A 16,236-nucleotide genomic window follows, 5' to 3' on the forward strand; every position below is an offset into this window, starting at 1 on the left:
GTTATCTTTTTTTTATGCCCACGCCAATTGCATGCATGGGCATATCTTGTTTCGACCCCGTCTTTCACCCCGGTGGCCACGCGGGAAACGGGGAATTACCTTGTTAAATTTTTTTCGTTCTGTTTATTTTCTTCTTCTATTCTTTTTTCTCATGTTCGTACCGCGTGACTGATTTTATGTTATCTTTTTTTCCTCTTCCACTTATCTCATGTTTTTTTCGCTGCCCAACAACCATGATCCCATTGTACAAACTCTCCCTTCCCTTGCCCGGCCATCGCCCTTGCTACATTTTCTATGTATATAAACCCTGAAACCAACTTGCTCTGTACTCTGAACCTTGCTACATTTTCTATGTATATATAAACCCTGGCACCAACTGATTCTGTACTCTGAAGAACGGAAGTCCTCTTCCTAAAACGTCAGCAAACTTTTATTTTTTAACGTTTTTCTCGTGTGTCTCTGTCTCTACTAACCCTATTTTTTCGCGCTCTGTGTGAGTTTTTGATTCCAGACTATATATATATATATATAGGGAGCAGTTGAACTTTTGAAAATGGTAGAGAACACTAGAAAAGAAAACTTTGAACAAGGTAAAAGCACGATTGTTGCCAACGTTTCAGCAAAGAGACTTGCTTTTGTCAGGGCAATCTCTCGCCTGGCTGCCAGTTTATATAGGGGTAGGTCCCCAGGTGAGCGGGGAGAAGGAAAGAAGGAAGTGAAATTGAGAAAGCGGATTGGTTTGGGAGTATGTCGGGGGAGATATTGAGGGGCAAAGCAGGTTGTATGTCTAAGCCGCAAAGTAGGTCACACGGAAGTCAGCCGGTGGTTGGTGTTCGGGGAATTTTTGGAGAGGAAGGATGAGAGGGTGTTTGTTGACCCGCCGCGGGGCATACGGAAAGGTTCTCGGAACCGCCGGAAGCAGACCAGGCGGTGAGGGTGGGGTCCTTATCAGAAAGTATCTGCAAGCCTCAGGTCAAAAGAAAGCAGTGAGACGAGGGGAAATAACTAGGTCAAGGAAAAAAGAGGAAAAAAAAAACAGGGAGGGAAACCACACAAACCCACACACAAAAGAAAAAGTAATGACCAGGCACGGCAACATTCCTGGAACAGGCCTGTCCTGAAACTCAAAAACGAAAAGATAAAGTTAGAGTGACGTACGGGGCACGAGACCACGCGGAGTAAAAACAAGAGATAGAAAAAAATAATAAATAAAATGGAATTCCAAAACCAAAGGTTGGAGGGATGCGGGCGAGTATTAAGCTAGACGCTAAGGAATGAAAAAAAGAGGAATTGGGTGACCAGGTAAGGACCAGAGGGAGCGGTAATAGTATTTGGATAATGTATATGCAAGACATTGCCTATTTCTGTATTGCCGGTGAATATCGCAAGGATTCCAAGTTGCCCCTAGACGCATTAATTCCAGTAGGTTCCATGGAGTTGAATTTGTGAATTAAATAGGATTCTCGGCATTTCCTGTCCGTAGGAGACCTGAAGTTTGGCTGAAGTATATACAACTTAAGGTCATCAAAATTGTGGCCTGGTTGGTTGAAATGCTGCGCTACAGCTATGGAGGATTTGCTAAGAGTATCTGCCCGGTGACCATTAAGACGTAGGCTCATAGGTTGACGCCCGGTGACCATTAAGACGTAGGCTCATAGGTTGACTCGTTTCGCCTATATACTGTTTGTGGCACATTGAGCATTCCAACATATACACAATGTAGGATGAAGTGCACGTAAAACTTGAATTAATCTTGTGGTCATAATTACTGGCTGTGCTTTTTACAATGCAGTCGGTCTGCAGGTCTTGCATCTGGGGCGGGAGCAGCTGGCTATGACTGGTTGCTTTGAAGGCCCTGTTTTAGCATGCACTAAAATATCTTTTAGATTCCTGTTTCTCCGGTAGGTAACCCTTGGGGCTTGCGGGAAAGTCTTCCTAAGTCGGTCGTTACTGGCTAAAATGGGGTAGTACTTGCGCAGTATATTGTTTACGTTTGGGAGGGCGTTTGAAAATTTAGTTATTAGGGCAGGCGGCCTGGCGCTTTCGTTTTGTCGCTCTTTGTTGAGCACGTCATCCCTTTTGAGATTAGATGCACGTTGGTACGCCTGATCGAGCGAGCTTTTGGGGTGGTTCCTGTTAATAAGTGTAGAATTGAGTTCATCTAGGTGCTCTACGTAGTAACTGTCATCACTGCATACTCTTCTAAGCCTGGTGGCTTGTCCTAAAAAGATCCCTTGCTTGCAGTGTCTCGGGTGATGGCGTTTATAGTCTAGGTACTGCTGCCTGTCAGTTGGTTTTCTAAAAAGCGTGGTTTAAAGTTTACAGTTGTCTAAAATGACGGTAGTATTTAGGAAGTTCACTTCTTTTTCAGAATACTGGCAGGAGAATTTAATAGTCGGATACGAAGAATTGAGATGAGATATAAATGTTTCTAGATATAAACCTGCTTTGCCCCTCAATATCTCCACCGAAATACTCCCGAACCAATCCGCTTTCTCAATTTCACTTCCTTCTTTCCTTCTTCCCGCTCACCTGGGGACCTACCCCTATATAAACGTGCCAGCCAGGCGAGAGATTGCCCTTTGCTGAAACGTTGGCAACAATCGTGCTTTTACCTTGTTCAAAGTTTTCTTTTCATATATATATATATATATATATATTCATACATTCATTCTGAGTACCCCTAAAGGCCCTCTAGGCGAGGGTATTACATAGGGGGGAGGGGGGCAAGACAACATTATACGAAAATACTGACAAAAATACAAAACGCATTATAACCGGTAATTAGTTGCAACGAAGGGAAGAAACAATAAATACAACCTAAAGCCCTACCGCGTTGTACAATCGTTAAACAATCAGATAAATTGGGAACATAGCTCGCAAGATCACAAGAATTTGTTTGACACTTTTGCGCCCATAATATTGGCTAAAAAATATAACGCAAAAACAAACAGAGGACATAACAAGTGGCAGCGTATGCCGAAATAGCCTGCAGCAAGAGCAAGAGCAACCTTTGCAAGCTACTGCTACAATTTATACAAGAGGTAAAAACTACAGGAAAAAAAAAGTGTGCAAGAGCTGCAAGAATTTATTGGAATCTTTTTCGGTGGCAACATGTGCTGGCAAGTCATTCCACTCAACAATGGTGCGCGGTATGAATGATTGTGCGAAACGAAGTGAACGGCATTGTGGGAGTTTAACTTTATTGGGGTGATCCCGTCGTGGAAAGAGAGCAGAGGGGCTTTCAAAAAAACTTTCACGTAGTGACGGGTGGTTATAAAGCTTGTGAAAAAGTGATAAGCGCGCATGTTTCCGGCGCAGGGCCAAATCAACTAGTTCAGCACGGTTTTTCAAGTTAGTGAAGCTGGAAAAGGAAGAATAATCAGAGTAAATAAACCGAGCAGCACGGTTTTGCACGGATTCAATATTTGATACGATGTAGGCTTGATGAGGGTCCCAAATTGCGCTAGCATACTCTAATTTAGGGCGAATTAAAGTGGTGAAAGCAATCTTTTTTAACTGTGATGGAGCCTGTTTTAAATTACGTTTTAGCAACCTAAGCGAACGGTTAGTGCTTGCAAGAGTAAGTTCGACGTTTTGCTGCCATGTTAGATCCTGCTGAAAGTGAAGGCCAAGGTACTTGTAAGAAGATGTGAACTCAAGTGGCGCATTATTCAAGAAGTAATAAGTGGGAATACGGTTAGTAGCGTTAGTAAAGGACATAAACTTAGTTTTAGAAACGTTTAGTGACATAAGCCAGGTTGAACACCAGAGGTTATTTTGTCCAGATCAGATTGCAAGGTTGAACGGTCGGAATCAGAGGAAATGGTACGATATATTACGCAGTCATCTGCAAACAGTCTAACTTGAGAAGATACAGAGTTGGGCAGATCATTAACATAGACAAGGAAAAGGAGAGAACCAAGAACGCTACCCTGGGGGACGCCAAAAGTTACCGGAACAGAGGAAGAATTTACATTCATAGCAAAGGTGAATTGGGACCTGGAGGATAGGAAAGCTTCAATCCACATAAGAACGTCCGGGTGAAGGTTAAGTTGTGCTAGTTTCAGTATTAATCTCTGGTGAGGAACGCGATCGAAAGCTTTAGCGAAATCCAAAAAAACCGCGTCGACCTGGCATCCGGCATCCATGGATTTGTGAAGATCGTGAACAAAACCGGCAAGTTGAGTGTCGCATGAATAACCCTTACGAAAACCGTGCTGACAATTAGAAATGATGCTATGTTTTTCCAAATACTTTATGACTTGACTGTGTATGACATGCTCCATGAGTTTACATATGGTATTAGTTAGGGAAATGGGCCTGTAATTCAGCCGGGAAGAGCGGTCACCGGATTTGAAGAAAGGGACAACCTTAGCTGTTAGCCAGTCTTGAGGTACAGTTCCGGTAGATAACGATTGTGAAAACAGAGCGCTTAAAAAGGGACTGATGCTCAATGATATGGCTTTAAGGATTTTATTATTAAAGCCAATATTGTCGGCTGTTGTAGAGATTTTCAGTTTCTGCAGCAGGCACAAAATACCGGATTCACTGATAGTAATCTCCGGCATTGTTGTAGCGTATGAACTATTTAAAATGGGAGCGGATGCAACATCCTCTCTTGTAAAAACACTTGAAAAGGCCTGATTTAGCAGCTCTGCGCATTCAGAATCGGGAACTGAAACGCCGTTGTTATCGTTTAAGATAATGTCTGGATTACTTTTAGGGTTTACAAATCCCCAGAACCTGCGGGGGTTATTTGCAAGGATCCATGATAAATCATAGCTAAAGAAATGACGGCGGGTAGATTTTAGTAATAATTGATATTCTTTATCATTTATTTTGAATTTATTACAAGGGTGTAAATTATCATTTTTGACGGCCTGCTTATATAAACGGTTTTTTTATTGTTGAAACGTCGGAGCTGCTGCGTAAACCAAGGAACCGTGCTTCGAGTTCTCATGGTTAGTACGGGTATAAATTTGTCAATTAGACCAAGAAGTTTACTTTTTAACAGCAGCCAGTTTTCTTCAATAGTGCGGTGGAGATGCCCATCAATGAATTGCTCATAGAAGGAAGATAATACTAAGTTCATACCATCAAAGTTGCCTCGGTTATAGCACCTGATAATTTTGTTAGTTGACATTCTTTCTACCACTGAGCGAATCAAGTTTCCAGCAATAATGACATGGTCGGAAAGACCATCAAAAGATTTCATTTTTGAGCAAGCATCTGGATCGTTCGTTAAAATTAAATCAAGGATATTAGAAGATGTTGCCGAGCAGCGTGTAGGGAAGCTGATAAGTTGTGTTAGAGAAAAGTCTAGACAAGTCTGCAAAAATGTGTGCGCCTCAGTATCATTGTTTAAACGGTTAGATCACTACAGTTTATAGCAGGAAAGTTGAAATCACCAAAAAATAAGAAGTGTGACATTAGGAAAGTGGGTATAAATATCGCTTATAACACGGGAAAATTCGGTCGCAAACAAGGAGCCCATACCAGGAGGACGGTAAAAGACGGCAATAATAACATTATTACCAGGAGACTTGAAGGAACCAAACACGAATTCAAGAAAAGTGCATATTTCGATAGGGGTCACAACAAGATCGCTTTTGACGGCAATGAGTACGCCACCGCCCCTTCGGTGGCATCGATCACAGCGAAAGAAGTTAAATTATGATGCACCAACAAAAATATTTTTATCACTGACAGTGTCATTGAGCCAAGTTTCAGTTAATATTACAAATGCTGCTGATGAAGAATCGATAAGTGAAGAAAGGGGGACGGTTTTGGAAAGAGCACTTCGCGAATGTTTGTGAACAAGAATGGAATATGATTGGCAATGGAACGTTTTACACGTGGTGAAGAATACTTAGTAACTGCAGGGAGGGAACGACGTCATTCCGTTGTGTCCCCTACGGGGAAAACCATCACGGGTGCACTATCACTAGCATTTATTCTAACAGCACATTCATTAACAGTGTCCCACATGTAAATATCATTATTTATGAAGAGCGTAGTAAAAACAGGCGGCAGCGGTCTTCCTCTTTAGCGACAGATTTCTTGTATTGGGCCAGCTTGCGTCGTTTATCGCGAACGGGCAGGGAATAATCACGCGAGATGCTGAATGGCGTGTTTTTTTAGTTTGGGTCCTTTGTTTAGAAGCGTTTCGATTTCCTTATCATTAAAGAATTAAGCTATGATAGGTCTCTATTTGTCTTGTGCGAAACGACCAAGTCTGTGAGCTCGGGCCACTGAATCAACTGTTACGCCTAGCTTTGACGAGCAAAAGTCTTTAACAAGACGTTCGGTTGTATCCCATGCTTCAGATGGATCCTTATCGTCAAGCCAAAACAAAAGAACATTAGAACGCCTAGATCGATTTTCTAGGTCGTCTATTTTACCTTGTAAGGTGGAAAAATGTTCATGGTCTGTTGGGGTTGCGCTAGTAGCATCAGTTTGCATCTTAGTTTCAATAGCCTGCACCCGAGTTTTACCCGCCGAGGTGGCTCAGTGGCTAAGGCGTTGCGCTGCTGAGCCCGGGGTCGCGGGTTCGATTCCCGGCCGCGGCGGCCGCTTTTCTGATGGAGGCGAACAGCAAAAACGCCCGTGTGTACGAGATTTCGGCGCACGATAAAGATCCCCAGGTGGTCAAAATTAATCCGGAGCCCTCCACTACGGCGCGCCTCATCGCCTGCGTTGCGTCGGCGCGTTAAACCCTACAATCAATCAATACCCGAGTTTTAAGCTGTTCCACATCGTTTTGAATGGTAATATATTGGATTAGGATCTTATTCACGGATTCGAGGAGTGTAGCATTGCTGTTTTCTAGGCGTTTGACTGCGTCAAATACGAAGTTTAATTTTTCTTCTTGGGGTTTGGTCATTGGTCCAGGGTTTTCCTCGACGTCACCATCAAGTAATAAAAGGCTACTGAGGTACGACGCTGTGCTCCGAACAACATTCAAGAACTCCAGTAATAAACAAAACACCGCAGGGCACGGCAGGACAACAATACATCTGTAATCGCTACGGAAACAAGGCGTTGCATATCTTGCACGAACCTGTACGAATAAGAGTAGAGGGTTCATGGATCCGTCCGATGTGGTCCAGCCGTGCCCTCTGAGCCTTTCGTCGATGTAGCCGGCTTTATGCTCGAGCGACGGTAGCGCCGCTATCGCACTCCGGGCCGACTGTGTCACCATGCCACGTGGAAAAAAGGTTGATCATGACGTCATGCGCAGATCCCTTCAGGATTGTTGCGTTTGAAGCATTCCAGGGTGGTTCGCGATTAACGACAGTCAGCAGCGTGACCTGTACGAATAAGAGTAGAGGGTTCATGGATCCGTCCGATGTGGTCCAGCCGTGCCCTCTCATGTATGTATGTATGTATGTATGTATGTATGTATGTATGTATGTATGTATGTATGTATGTATGTATGTATGTATGTATGTATGTATGTTTGTATGTAGCGAATCAGAATGGGAAATAAGGGGCTCATTGAATTAAGACTCAAATAAGGGTTGGCAGTCAAGAAAGCCTTGGAAAGCAAAGGGCAGAATGCGTTAGGTCATAGAAAGATATGAAGAATTTTTTGAGTCGGAAAGTGGTGAAAAAATGGCCGCCGGGTGGGATCCGAACTCACCATCTCCAGAATACCGGTCTGGTGCGATAACCACTACGTTGCCGGCGGGGCTGTTTCTCCACCACTTTCTTGGGTATTTATGTTAAGGTATTTTTTTGTTTCGAAAACAATAAATACCTTAGAAAAATTCCAAAACCAAAAGTACCTTAACATAAATACCCTAGAAAATGGTGGGGAAACAGCCCCGCCGGTAGCGTAGTGGTTATCGCACCAGACCGGTATTCTGGAGGTCGTGGGATCGGATCCCACCCGGCCGGCATTTTTTCACCACTTTCTTTCTGACTCAAAAAATTCTTTTTATCTTTCTATGACCTAAGCATTCCCCCTTTGCTTTCCGTAGTTTTCTTGACTTGATTCCGTCTTAATTCACTGAGCCCCTCATTTCCTATTTCTGATTCGCTATACGCACAGCGAGGGCTTCTGTTCTGGTAGTCTTGTTGCCAAAGTTAGCTTAAGAGGGTTCAACGCTGCTCGACCACTCTCGACATGTCGTGGACAGTCGAGTTACGGCCCGGGGGTTAAAAAGAAGGTCCCCTTCACCCCGAGTAATCCGAGTGGCGCTGGCTACCACCCCCAAGTGCAGGAAACAAAAAATATCGTAACATAAATACCTGCGAAAGTGGTGGGGAAACAGCCCCACCGGTAGCGTAGTGGTTATCGCACCAGATCGGTATTCTGGAGGTCCTGGGTTCGGATCCCACCCGGCGGGCATTTTTTCACCACTTTCTTTCTGGCTCAAAAAATTCTTCATATCTTTCTGTGACCTAACGCATGCCCCCTTTGCTTTCCGAGGTTTTCTTGACTGCCAACCCTTATTCTGTCCACACACACAAACACATATATATATATATATAGGGTTTGGAAATGAGGGGCTCGTTAGGAAATACAGAAAGAAAATGAAATTGCCGGCAGTCTACAACGCCAAAGAAGGCATAGGGGCATGGTTAGAGTATTTTTTTTTATTCTTAGGGACGTTACATGATTTTTTTATTATTATTTACGTAGCAAGAATGAAAGAAAAACACGCGCCCAGAGTAGGGACCGAACCCACGCCTTTCGATTAGATCTCGAATGCCTTACCAATTCGGGTATCTGGGCGACTGTGGTCTCCTTGACTTTCTGGGGTATATATATAGACTACAACTGCATCTGACGTATTAGGGTGGTAGCCAGCGCCACTCAGACTATACAGGGGGAAGGGGACTCTCTTTTCGAACCCCGAGGCATGACTCGAACGTCTACACCCTGTCATGGGCGGGTAACTGGCGGGAAGCCCTCTTATGCTACCTTGGCATCAAGGCTGCCAGCCTTGATGCCAAGGTAGCATAAGAGGGCTTCCCGCCAGTTACCCGCTTATGACAGGCTGTAGAGGTTCGCGTCACGCCCCGGGGGTTGAAAAGAAGGTCCCCTTCTCCCCGTGTAGTCTGAGTGGCGCTGGCTACCACCCTCAAGCGTCAGATGCAGTTGTAGTGTTTATAAATACCCCAGAAAGTGAAGGAGAACACAGTCGTCCAGATAGCCGAATTGGTAAGGCATTCGAGATCTAATCGAAAGGCGTGGGTTCGGTCCCTACTCTGGGCGCGTGTTTTTCTTCCTTTCTTTCTCACGTAATTAATAATAAAAAAAATAATGTGACGTCCCTAAGAATAAAAGAAATACTCTAACCATGCCCCTATGCCTTCTTTGGCGTTGTAGACTGCCGGCATTTTCTTTCTGTATATATATATATATATATATATATATTTTTTTTTTTTTATATATACATATATTTATACATGTGTAAACCAGTCTCCCCAACCACTGAATACCTTATTGTATACTTTTCCCTTCCTTTTGAAACCGGGATTATCTAGTGTTCCGCACATGCAGCCCATGCAGGGTACGTTGACCCGTCCTGGAGCACCCTTGACCGTGGCATTTTAAATACGACCCCTTCCTCTCTCTCTCCCTCTCTCCTTTCTCTCTTTTTTTTGTTGTTGTTGTAATACAGGCTTAGCCCGACTGCATGTATCCTCTCCGTTTTCGAAACATCTTCCGATCCTTCTCACAATTTTCTGCAAATCTATATAACAAATGTGTTCCAAATGTCTGTAACAGCAAAATCATGTAACTGTACTCTGATGAAGGCAAGTACCGTTGCCGCTACGTAAGTAAACCTTGTTTGTTATTGTTCTTGCTGTGTATCTGACTCTTTACTTATACTATTTCTGCGCGCTTTGTGAGTTTTATCTTTCTCTACATTTGTTTCTACCATGAGCGCTGACAGGACGTCAGCAAAGAGCGTCATCTGAAATTTCCGCAGACCGAAACCACAAAAGTTGGGATCGGGGACTCCCAGACCAAGTATTTGTATCATCGCTTCGATCCCCTCTGCCTTGGGACCCCCACTTTTGTTTCTCAGCGTGGCGCATGCATTGGTGACGCACGCTCACTGATCGACTTTATCCCTTCCTCGGCCACTACAGTTTTTCTGCATGTTGGTACTAATGATCTCAGCTCTAGTTCCGCTGATCATGCTTTCTTTGACTTCCGCTCACTGACTGACCTTATTCTTGAAGCTCGGCCTAACATTTCCACTATCTACGCCAGTCTCATTATGCCCCGCTCCGCGAACCGCCGCCGCGAATACCGCATCTCTCGCTTCGCTCGCTGCTGCAACAAAAAGGCATGCCGTTTCAACGCACTTCTCCGAGAATCTTGCCGCCACTCACGCTTTGTCCGATTCATCGATCATGGCTTTGAGAACCTCCCAGCCTGCGGAGGTCTCGCTGCTGATGGCTTACACCCAAGCTTCGAGGGTGTGGCCTTGCTGGCCGACCACATCCGTGCACTCTGCTTCATGCAACAGCGCTTCGATCCTCTGGGGTGGCGCGACTTCACATGCACCGCGAACCCAGTTGCAGCGCCGGCTATCTTTTCAAATGACAGAGACTTTCCACCACTGCCTCCAATTCTATCCAGTGTGCAGTCCCCGGAGGAATATCGGGCCAGCAGCTGACCGCCACCGCACCCCAGATCCACCGCACCCACGGTGCCTCGGGTGAACGCCAGCAGCCCGTCGGAGGACGAGCGTCACGTCAGTGGCATGCCGACCCACCCGCCAAACCTGCAGCGGCCACAACGCCCCGAGGGAACGCTCGCGGCGATAGTACGAAGATCCCCGACCAGCGTCGCACCGACAGCACGCCACGGCCAACCTCCGCATCTTCAGCGACCGCCGACGCCACGGAAACCGACAGAAGCCTGTCCGCCCGACCTTTCGGGGTCCAAAATCCAGCCCCCCGTGCCTCATGCCCATACAACCTCCAAAAGAATCAGCATAGCAACAACTGACTACAACAGAAAAAAACAGGGAACGCGGTTTCCTTCCCCGTTTCAAGACAGTTTTTAAAGTTAAGAAAAATCACTGAAAACCGCATACGTTCCGAATTGCACGTTTCCGCGGTTGCACAGTATTTGACCACAGAGGTGGCTCGCACGGGTATCAGGATCAAAATAAAACCTGATACTACCGAACTTTCCCCGTCCAACATGAAAAAAGTGGAAACAGGTACTCGAGAAGGCATTTTTAAAATTAACTGAAATAATCCTCAATCACTGCGAAACTACGGCCCATTCCCTCCGAAAGAAAGAGGAAGTACTCAGTCAGGAACTAAGCAAAAGAAAGTTGAACCTTTTAAGCAACTACGAATCCAAGACGGCCACCGCCATATCCAGAACAAAAGCCCGCAAATTTTTCCGAGATGAGATTTCTAACACTGGACACACGCGTAAGAATCTAAAACGCTCCTGCACTAGTAACTTCCCCCACTCTGACAATACAGCCGATACTGTCCCTACGACTGTAATTAATGCTTCGACAACTGCACCAGCACTAATAATTTTCCCTCGTCTGCTGTCAAAAAAGAAAATCTTAACGGGAATTTAATGAACCTTTTAAGCATCACCCTCTCCCCAGTTCAGATGAACGTATTTTCAAAGGGCCTAAACGTTTGCCCGGACACTGGTGGTTTTGATGAATTTCAAATTTTAAGGACTCAGATAACTTCGCCAGAAACATGAGGCTACGAGAATACTTCTACGATCACCCTGCGAGTGAAGAAGCCCGCAGCCCCCTACCTAGCTATAAGCACTGGACACCTTCCACACAGCGTGATAGTTGCCTCGACATGTACAGGGCCGTCCACTCTAGGTGCGAACACGGCGCAGCGTGGCCTAGCTCCGCGGAGCGCCAGCGCACAAGCCGCGGCCGCGCATCGAAGCTAAGCGGCGCAGGCGCATAGGGGCTTGGAGGCGGGGCTTCGTGTCATCTACTAGCGCGGAAGAGCGCCGTGCTTGCTTGGCTGGGAAGCACGCCTAACTTTAGGCATGCGTGTAGCGTCTAAGCACGCCGCGACGGCGTTGCGGGAAAGCGCACTTTTCTTACTGCGGCGCGTTGTGTAGTTTCTGCGTGCGAGAACTCAGAACTTCCGCTTTTCAGTTCCGCGGTGCCGGTTAAATGCAAGTATTGTTGCAAACACTGCAGTACAGGCTTGGTTTGGTTCAATGAGAGACGCTGTATAGAACGGCATCGTATAATTTCGGCCACTGGGATTTATTTAATGTGCACTGGCAGTACGCAGAATACAATTGTCTGCATTTCGCCTCCATGGAATTTTGTTCACAGCGGCTGGGTTGCCATCTGCCGCATTTCGTCCCGATGTGTATTGGCTTTTTTTCATATATATGAATATTGCGCATCGTCGAGATGGTTCAAGCAGTCGCCCAGGCAGGAAGAACGCCCCCCGCACAATCGTCTACTCTACGGTCGAGTCATGGACTGGTCCCACTCTAGTGTGCTAAATTGTAATGCATACGTCATTGGTTGTGCTCTCTACATGGCTAGTTATTGGGAGACAGCGGCCCTTTCTTTGTTGCCACCTGTAAATATCCTCCTTTCTGGTAAGACCCGTACTTCCTCGCAATGGGCCTACGTGAGCAATGAAGCTGTGGTCACCAGCTCCATGCTACACAACAGTGGAACAGCTTCTAAGTTCTTTAGGTGCACAATTTCTGCATTCTTCTCTTTACTATCCCCATACACATGGCCTAGCCAAACGCCACGAACAGAACAATCACCAATATGTTCAATACGTTTTCAATATGCTTAACAATGCATGCAATGCCTTACATTAAGCAAAGACTTGCATTGTGGACTCGGCATATTCTGATTTCTTTTCACATTTACGATATTTCTTGCCGATTTCCATGAGCTCGTTGATCACATTCGAAGTCGCATCGAGCAATCCGGGAGCGTCTTCGAGCAAGACCGAGCATGTGAATACTTCGATCAAAAAAACTTTCGGGAAGCTAGCACTCACGCCCAAGACTTCAATGGCGAAGCTGTTGTAGGTGAGCTTTGATGGACGCACCTAAGTTTTAATATCATTATTTATTTTCATAGTTCTGGTGCTAGTAATCGTATTCATATGCATCAAACAGGTCGTTGTCTTCCTCGAAGCGAGTGGTGGATGGAAAGTCGTCCTCTGCATTGTAAACTTCAACCTGCTCTTCGTCATCGACTAGAGGCAGCGGTTTCAGGATCTGCAAGTCGTCTCGGGAACGATTGGAATCCTCGTAGCCATGTCTCCAATTATCTATAATCGCTTCCAGAGAATTTGTCGGTCGTGGTGAACTCTACCAAGCAGGATGATTTTTTTCATTTTAGCATTGGATCTTTAGCATTAACGCTGGATCCAGTTTTCTTACATCCGCGGTAGGGATTGACGACAGCGCTGGTGGTTCTTTTTTTTTTGCTAAAGCCACTGCGCCAGCCGGGGACTCGGCGTTTTCTGGAGGCATGCGCTCACGAGTGCTCGGCATGTTCTTACTCCTCCAGGTTTTTGCCAGTTTTTTATTCTCGCTAAATCTACTGTGCGTGCCGGGGACGCTCGGAGGTCGCCGCCAGGCACGCGCCCACGAGCCTTCAGAATTTTCTCGGCTTTTTGTGCTGCAACGGTTATCTTACAGCCAGTAACATCTCCGTTGGTAAAAAAGCCGGCCGGACGGCATATCCGGGCATAAGGCCATCTTCTTTAGAGAGCACACGCAGAAAATACAGCTTTGCTTCCTTACCCTCTTTAATTCTAGGGTGCGGCGAAATCCTGAGAAATCCACCAGGATTTGACCTGGCCCACCGCGGTGATTGGGGTGCTTGGCTATACTGAGCCGGGGGACTCATGTCCGATCCCAGTAGCAGGTGCCGCTTTCAAAAGAGGTGAAATTCAAGAATGCGCGTTTGCTGCGTGGTATCAGTGTACGGTAAAGTGCATTGGGGGGTTATTCAAAGCCCTTCTCTACAGCATTTCCTAGCAACAGTAGTTTTGTGGCGCTAAGCCCTATAACCCGAGCCAAACCAGTTCTGAAATGCCTTTAGCCTTGTGGGCCTGCTCTCTACGCCATGCCAAGGAATGAGGCACACAGCGGTTGCGTGAAAGAACTGTTTACTTACATCCTCCAATGCGCTGTCGCCCGTCCGGACATACACACACACACCATCACCAAAACTCCCCGCGTCCCGAGTCCCAGTCCCCGCGCATGGTTCTTCACCACCACCGCCCGCTCCTTCACCCAACTAGCGCCATCCCTCGGGCGCCGGCGTCTCCAAGTCTTGCGGCCCGGTAGCCGCACGGCAGGCGAGGAGGGCAAGGTAAGGGAGCTCGTGGCGAGGGGCTCCGGGCAACACCCACTGGGCCAGAAGGTGTCATGCCAAGGCGCTTCCCACATCTCTCCCCCCTCAAACACGGGATACGGGTCCATCATTGAAGATTGTCCTCGGGGTCCTAGCGCAGGTAGAACCGCTGGTCGGCGCCTGGGGCCGCCCTGTGCGGCTGTGGGTGGGACGGCACCCGCCAAAGTGCCAGTAGCAGCATGCCGCTCTGTCACCATCGCCACCACGTAGGTGTCCGCCGGAGCAGCTTCTCGGCGGCCCGGCACAGTATTCTCCAGAACAGCCAGGTTTCTCTCGATCTCGCCCCGGTCTCGGATCTCCGCTGCTCGGCGCCGGAACCGGAGACGCCATGATGAGCCCGGGGCAAATCCGGTTGACGGGCGCTCGTAGAGGCTTCAAGCCCCAGAGCGAGCTGCAGGCTTTGCGCCCACCGACGCCTCCACGCCAGGGTTACAGCTCCTCGGGGAGCTCCGCCGGCCTCCAACCCATGGACACGACTCCGCCGTCGACCAGAAGGCGAAGCGCAGCCGCCTCGCATCTCCAAAGGGCGGCAGGACCCCCCGGACCGTGGCAACAGCTCCCGGGTCGCACCGGGGGGGCCCTCTGCTCGGCAGGCCCGGGCCGGACTCGCAACGCCTAGGCCCGAACGCATCGCCCCGCACCACCAGGCCGGTGGCGCGAAGCTCCCGGCTCGTACCGGGAGGGCCCGCTGTCGGCAGGCCCAGGCTGGCATCGTAACGGCCAGGCACAAAACCACGCCTCGCACCACCGCACAGGTGGTGCGATGAAACTTGAAGCGGTTACTGTGCTGCGGGTTGCTCCGTGGTAGAACCACGTGAGAACCGGACCCGTGGGGGGTAGACAATACCGCACCCTGAGGTCGTAACGATGGGTGCGAACCCTATCGCCGGCCGTTCTGTCATTAGAAGCGGGACTCCCACCTTCTGGTTCCGCTACCATATGTTCGTCATCGCCAGTGCGAAAGTGATAGGCCTTGAGATCGCTCACGTGCACATAACCCACCAGCTCGTCGCTTTCAAGCGACTGCATCTCATACGTGAGCAGAGTTGTCTGCGCCGTAATTCGGTATGGCCCTTGCCATTTGTGTGCGAGCGCTGCGGTGAAGCCGCGTGAAGAAATTGCTGAGTGGCTGCCTTCTCCTGAGCACTACGTCACCGATGTTGTACACAAGGTGACGACGGCCTTTGTTATACTGCTCGGCTTGCTCCATGCGCGCCACGTCGAGATTCTCCCGAGCCGTGCGTTGCGCTGCCAAAAGGCGTTCCCGGAGCCTAGAAGGCGTTCCCGGAGCCTAGCCGCGTACTGCGACAGAGAAGGGGAGGTACCCGCCGCCGCGTATAGCAGTGCATTTTCCGTTGGAAAAGCGATCTCTCTACCGAAGTTTAGGTAACCTGGTGTCAAACCCGTTGACCTGTTTACGGTAGTCCTAGTCGCGAAAGCCAGCTCAGGCAAACGCGCGTCCCAGTCCTGATGCTCCTTGGTTCTCGCAACCAGCATGCACTTCAGGTTCCTGTTGACCCTCTCAGTGATGTTGCTCTGAGCATGATAAGGACTCGTTTTCCTGTGCCGAATGTGCAGCGCCCGACAACAGTCTGAAAAGACTTTGCTTGGGAAATACGAAGAATTGTCAGTGATCAGGTCGGAGGGGAAGCCGAAACGAGTGAATGCCTCCACCAGCTTCTCTATGATTCGCTCCGACGCTAGCTTTCTAAGGGGAAGAAGCTCCACCCACTTAGAAAAGTGGTCCGTTATAGCCAGGATGAACTGGTTTTCTCGCGCGGATCTTGGGAGGGGTCCCATTACGTTACACGCTACAATCTGCCACGGGTAGCTGCTTTCTACCGGCTTCATGAAACCCACA

This window comes from Haemaphysalis longicornis, unplaced genomic scaffold (genome assembly GCF_048455015.1).
Source record: "Haemaphysalis longicornis isolate Haplotype H1 unplaced genomic scaffold, Haemaphysalis longicornis Haplotype H1 scaffold_1, whole genome shotgun sequence".
NCBI lineage: Eukaryota > Metazoa > Arthropoda > Arachnida > Ixodida > Ixodidae > Haemaphysalis > Haemaphysalis longicornis.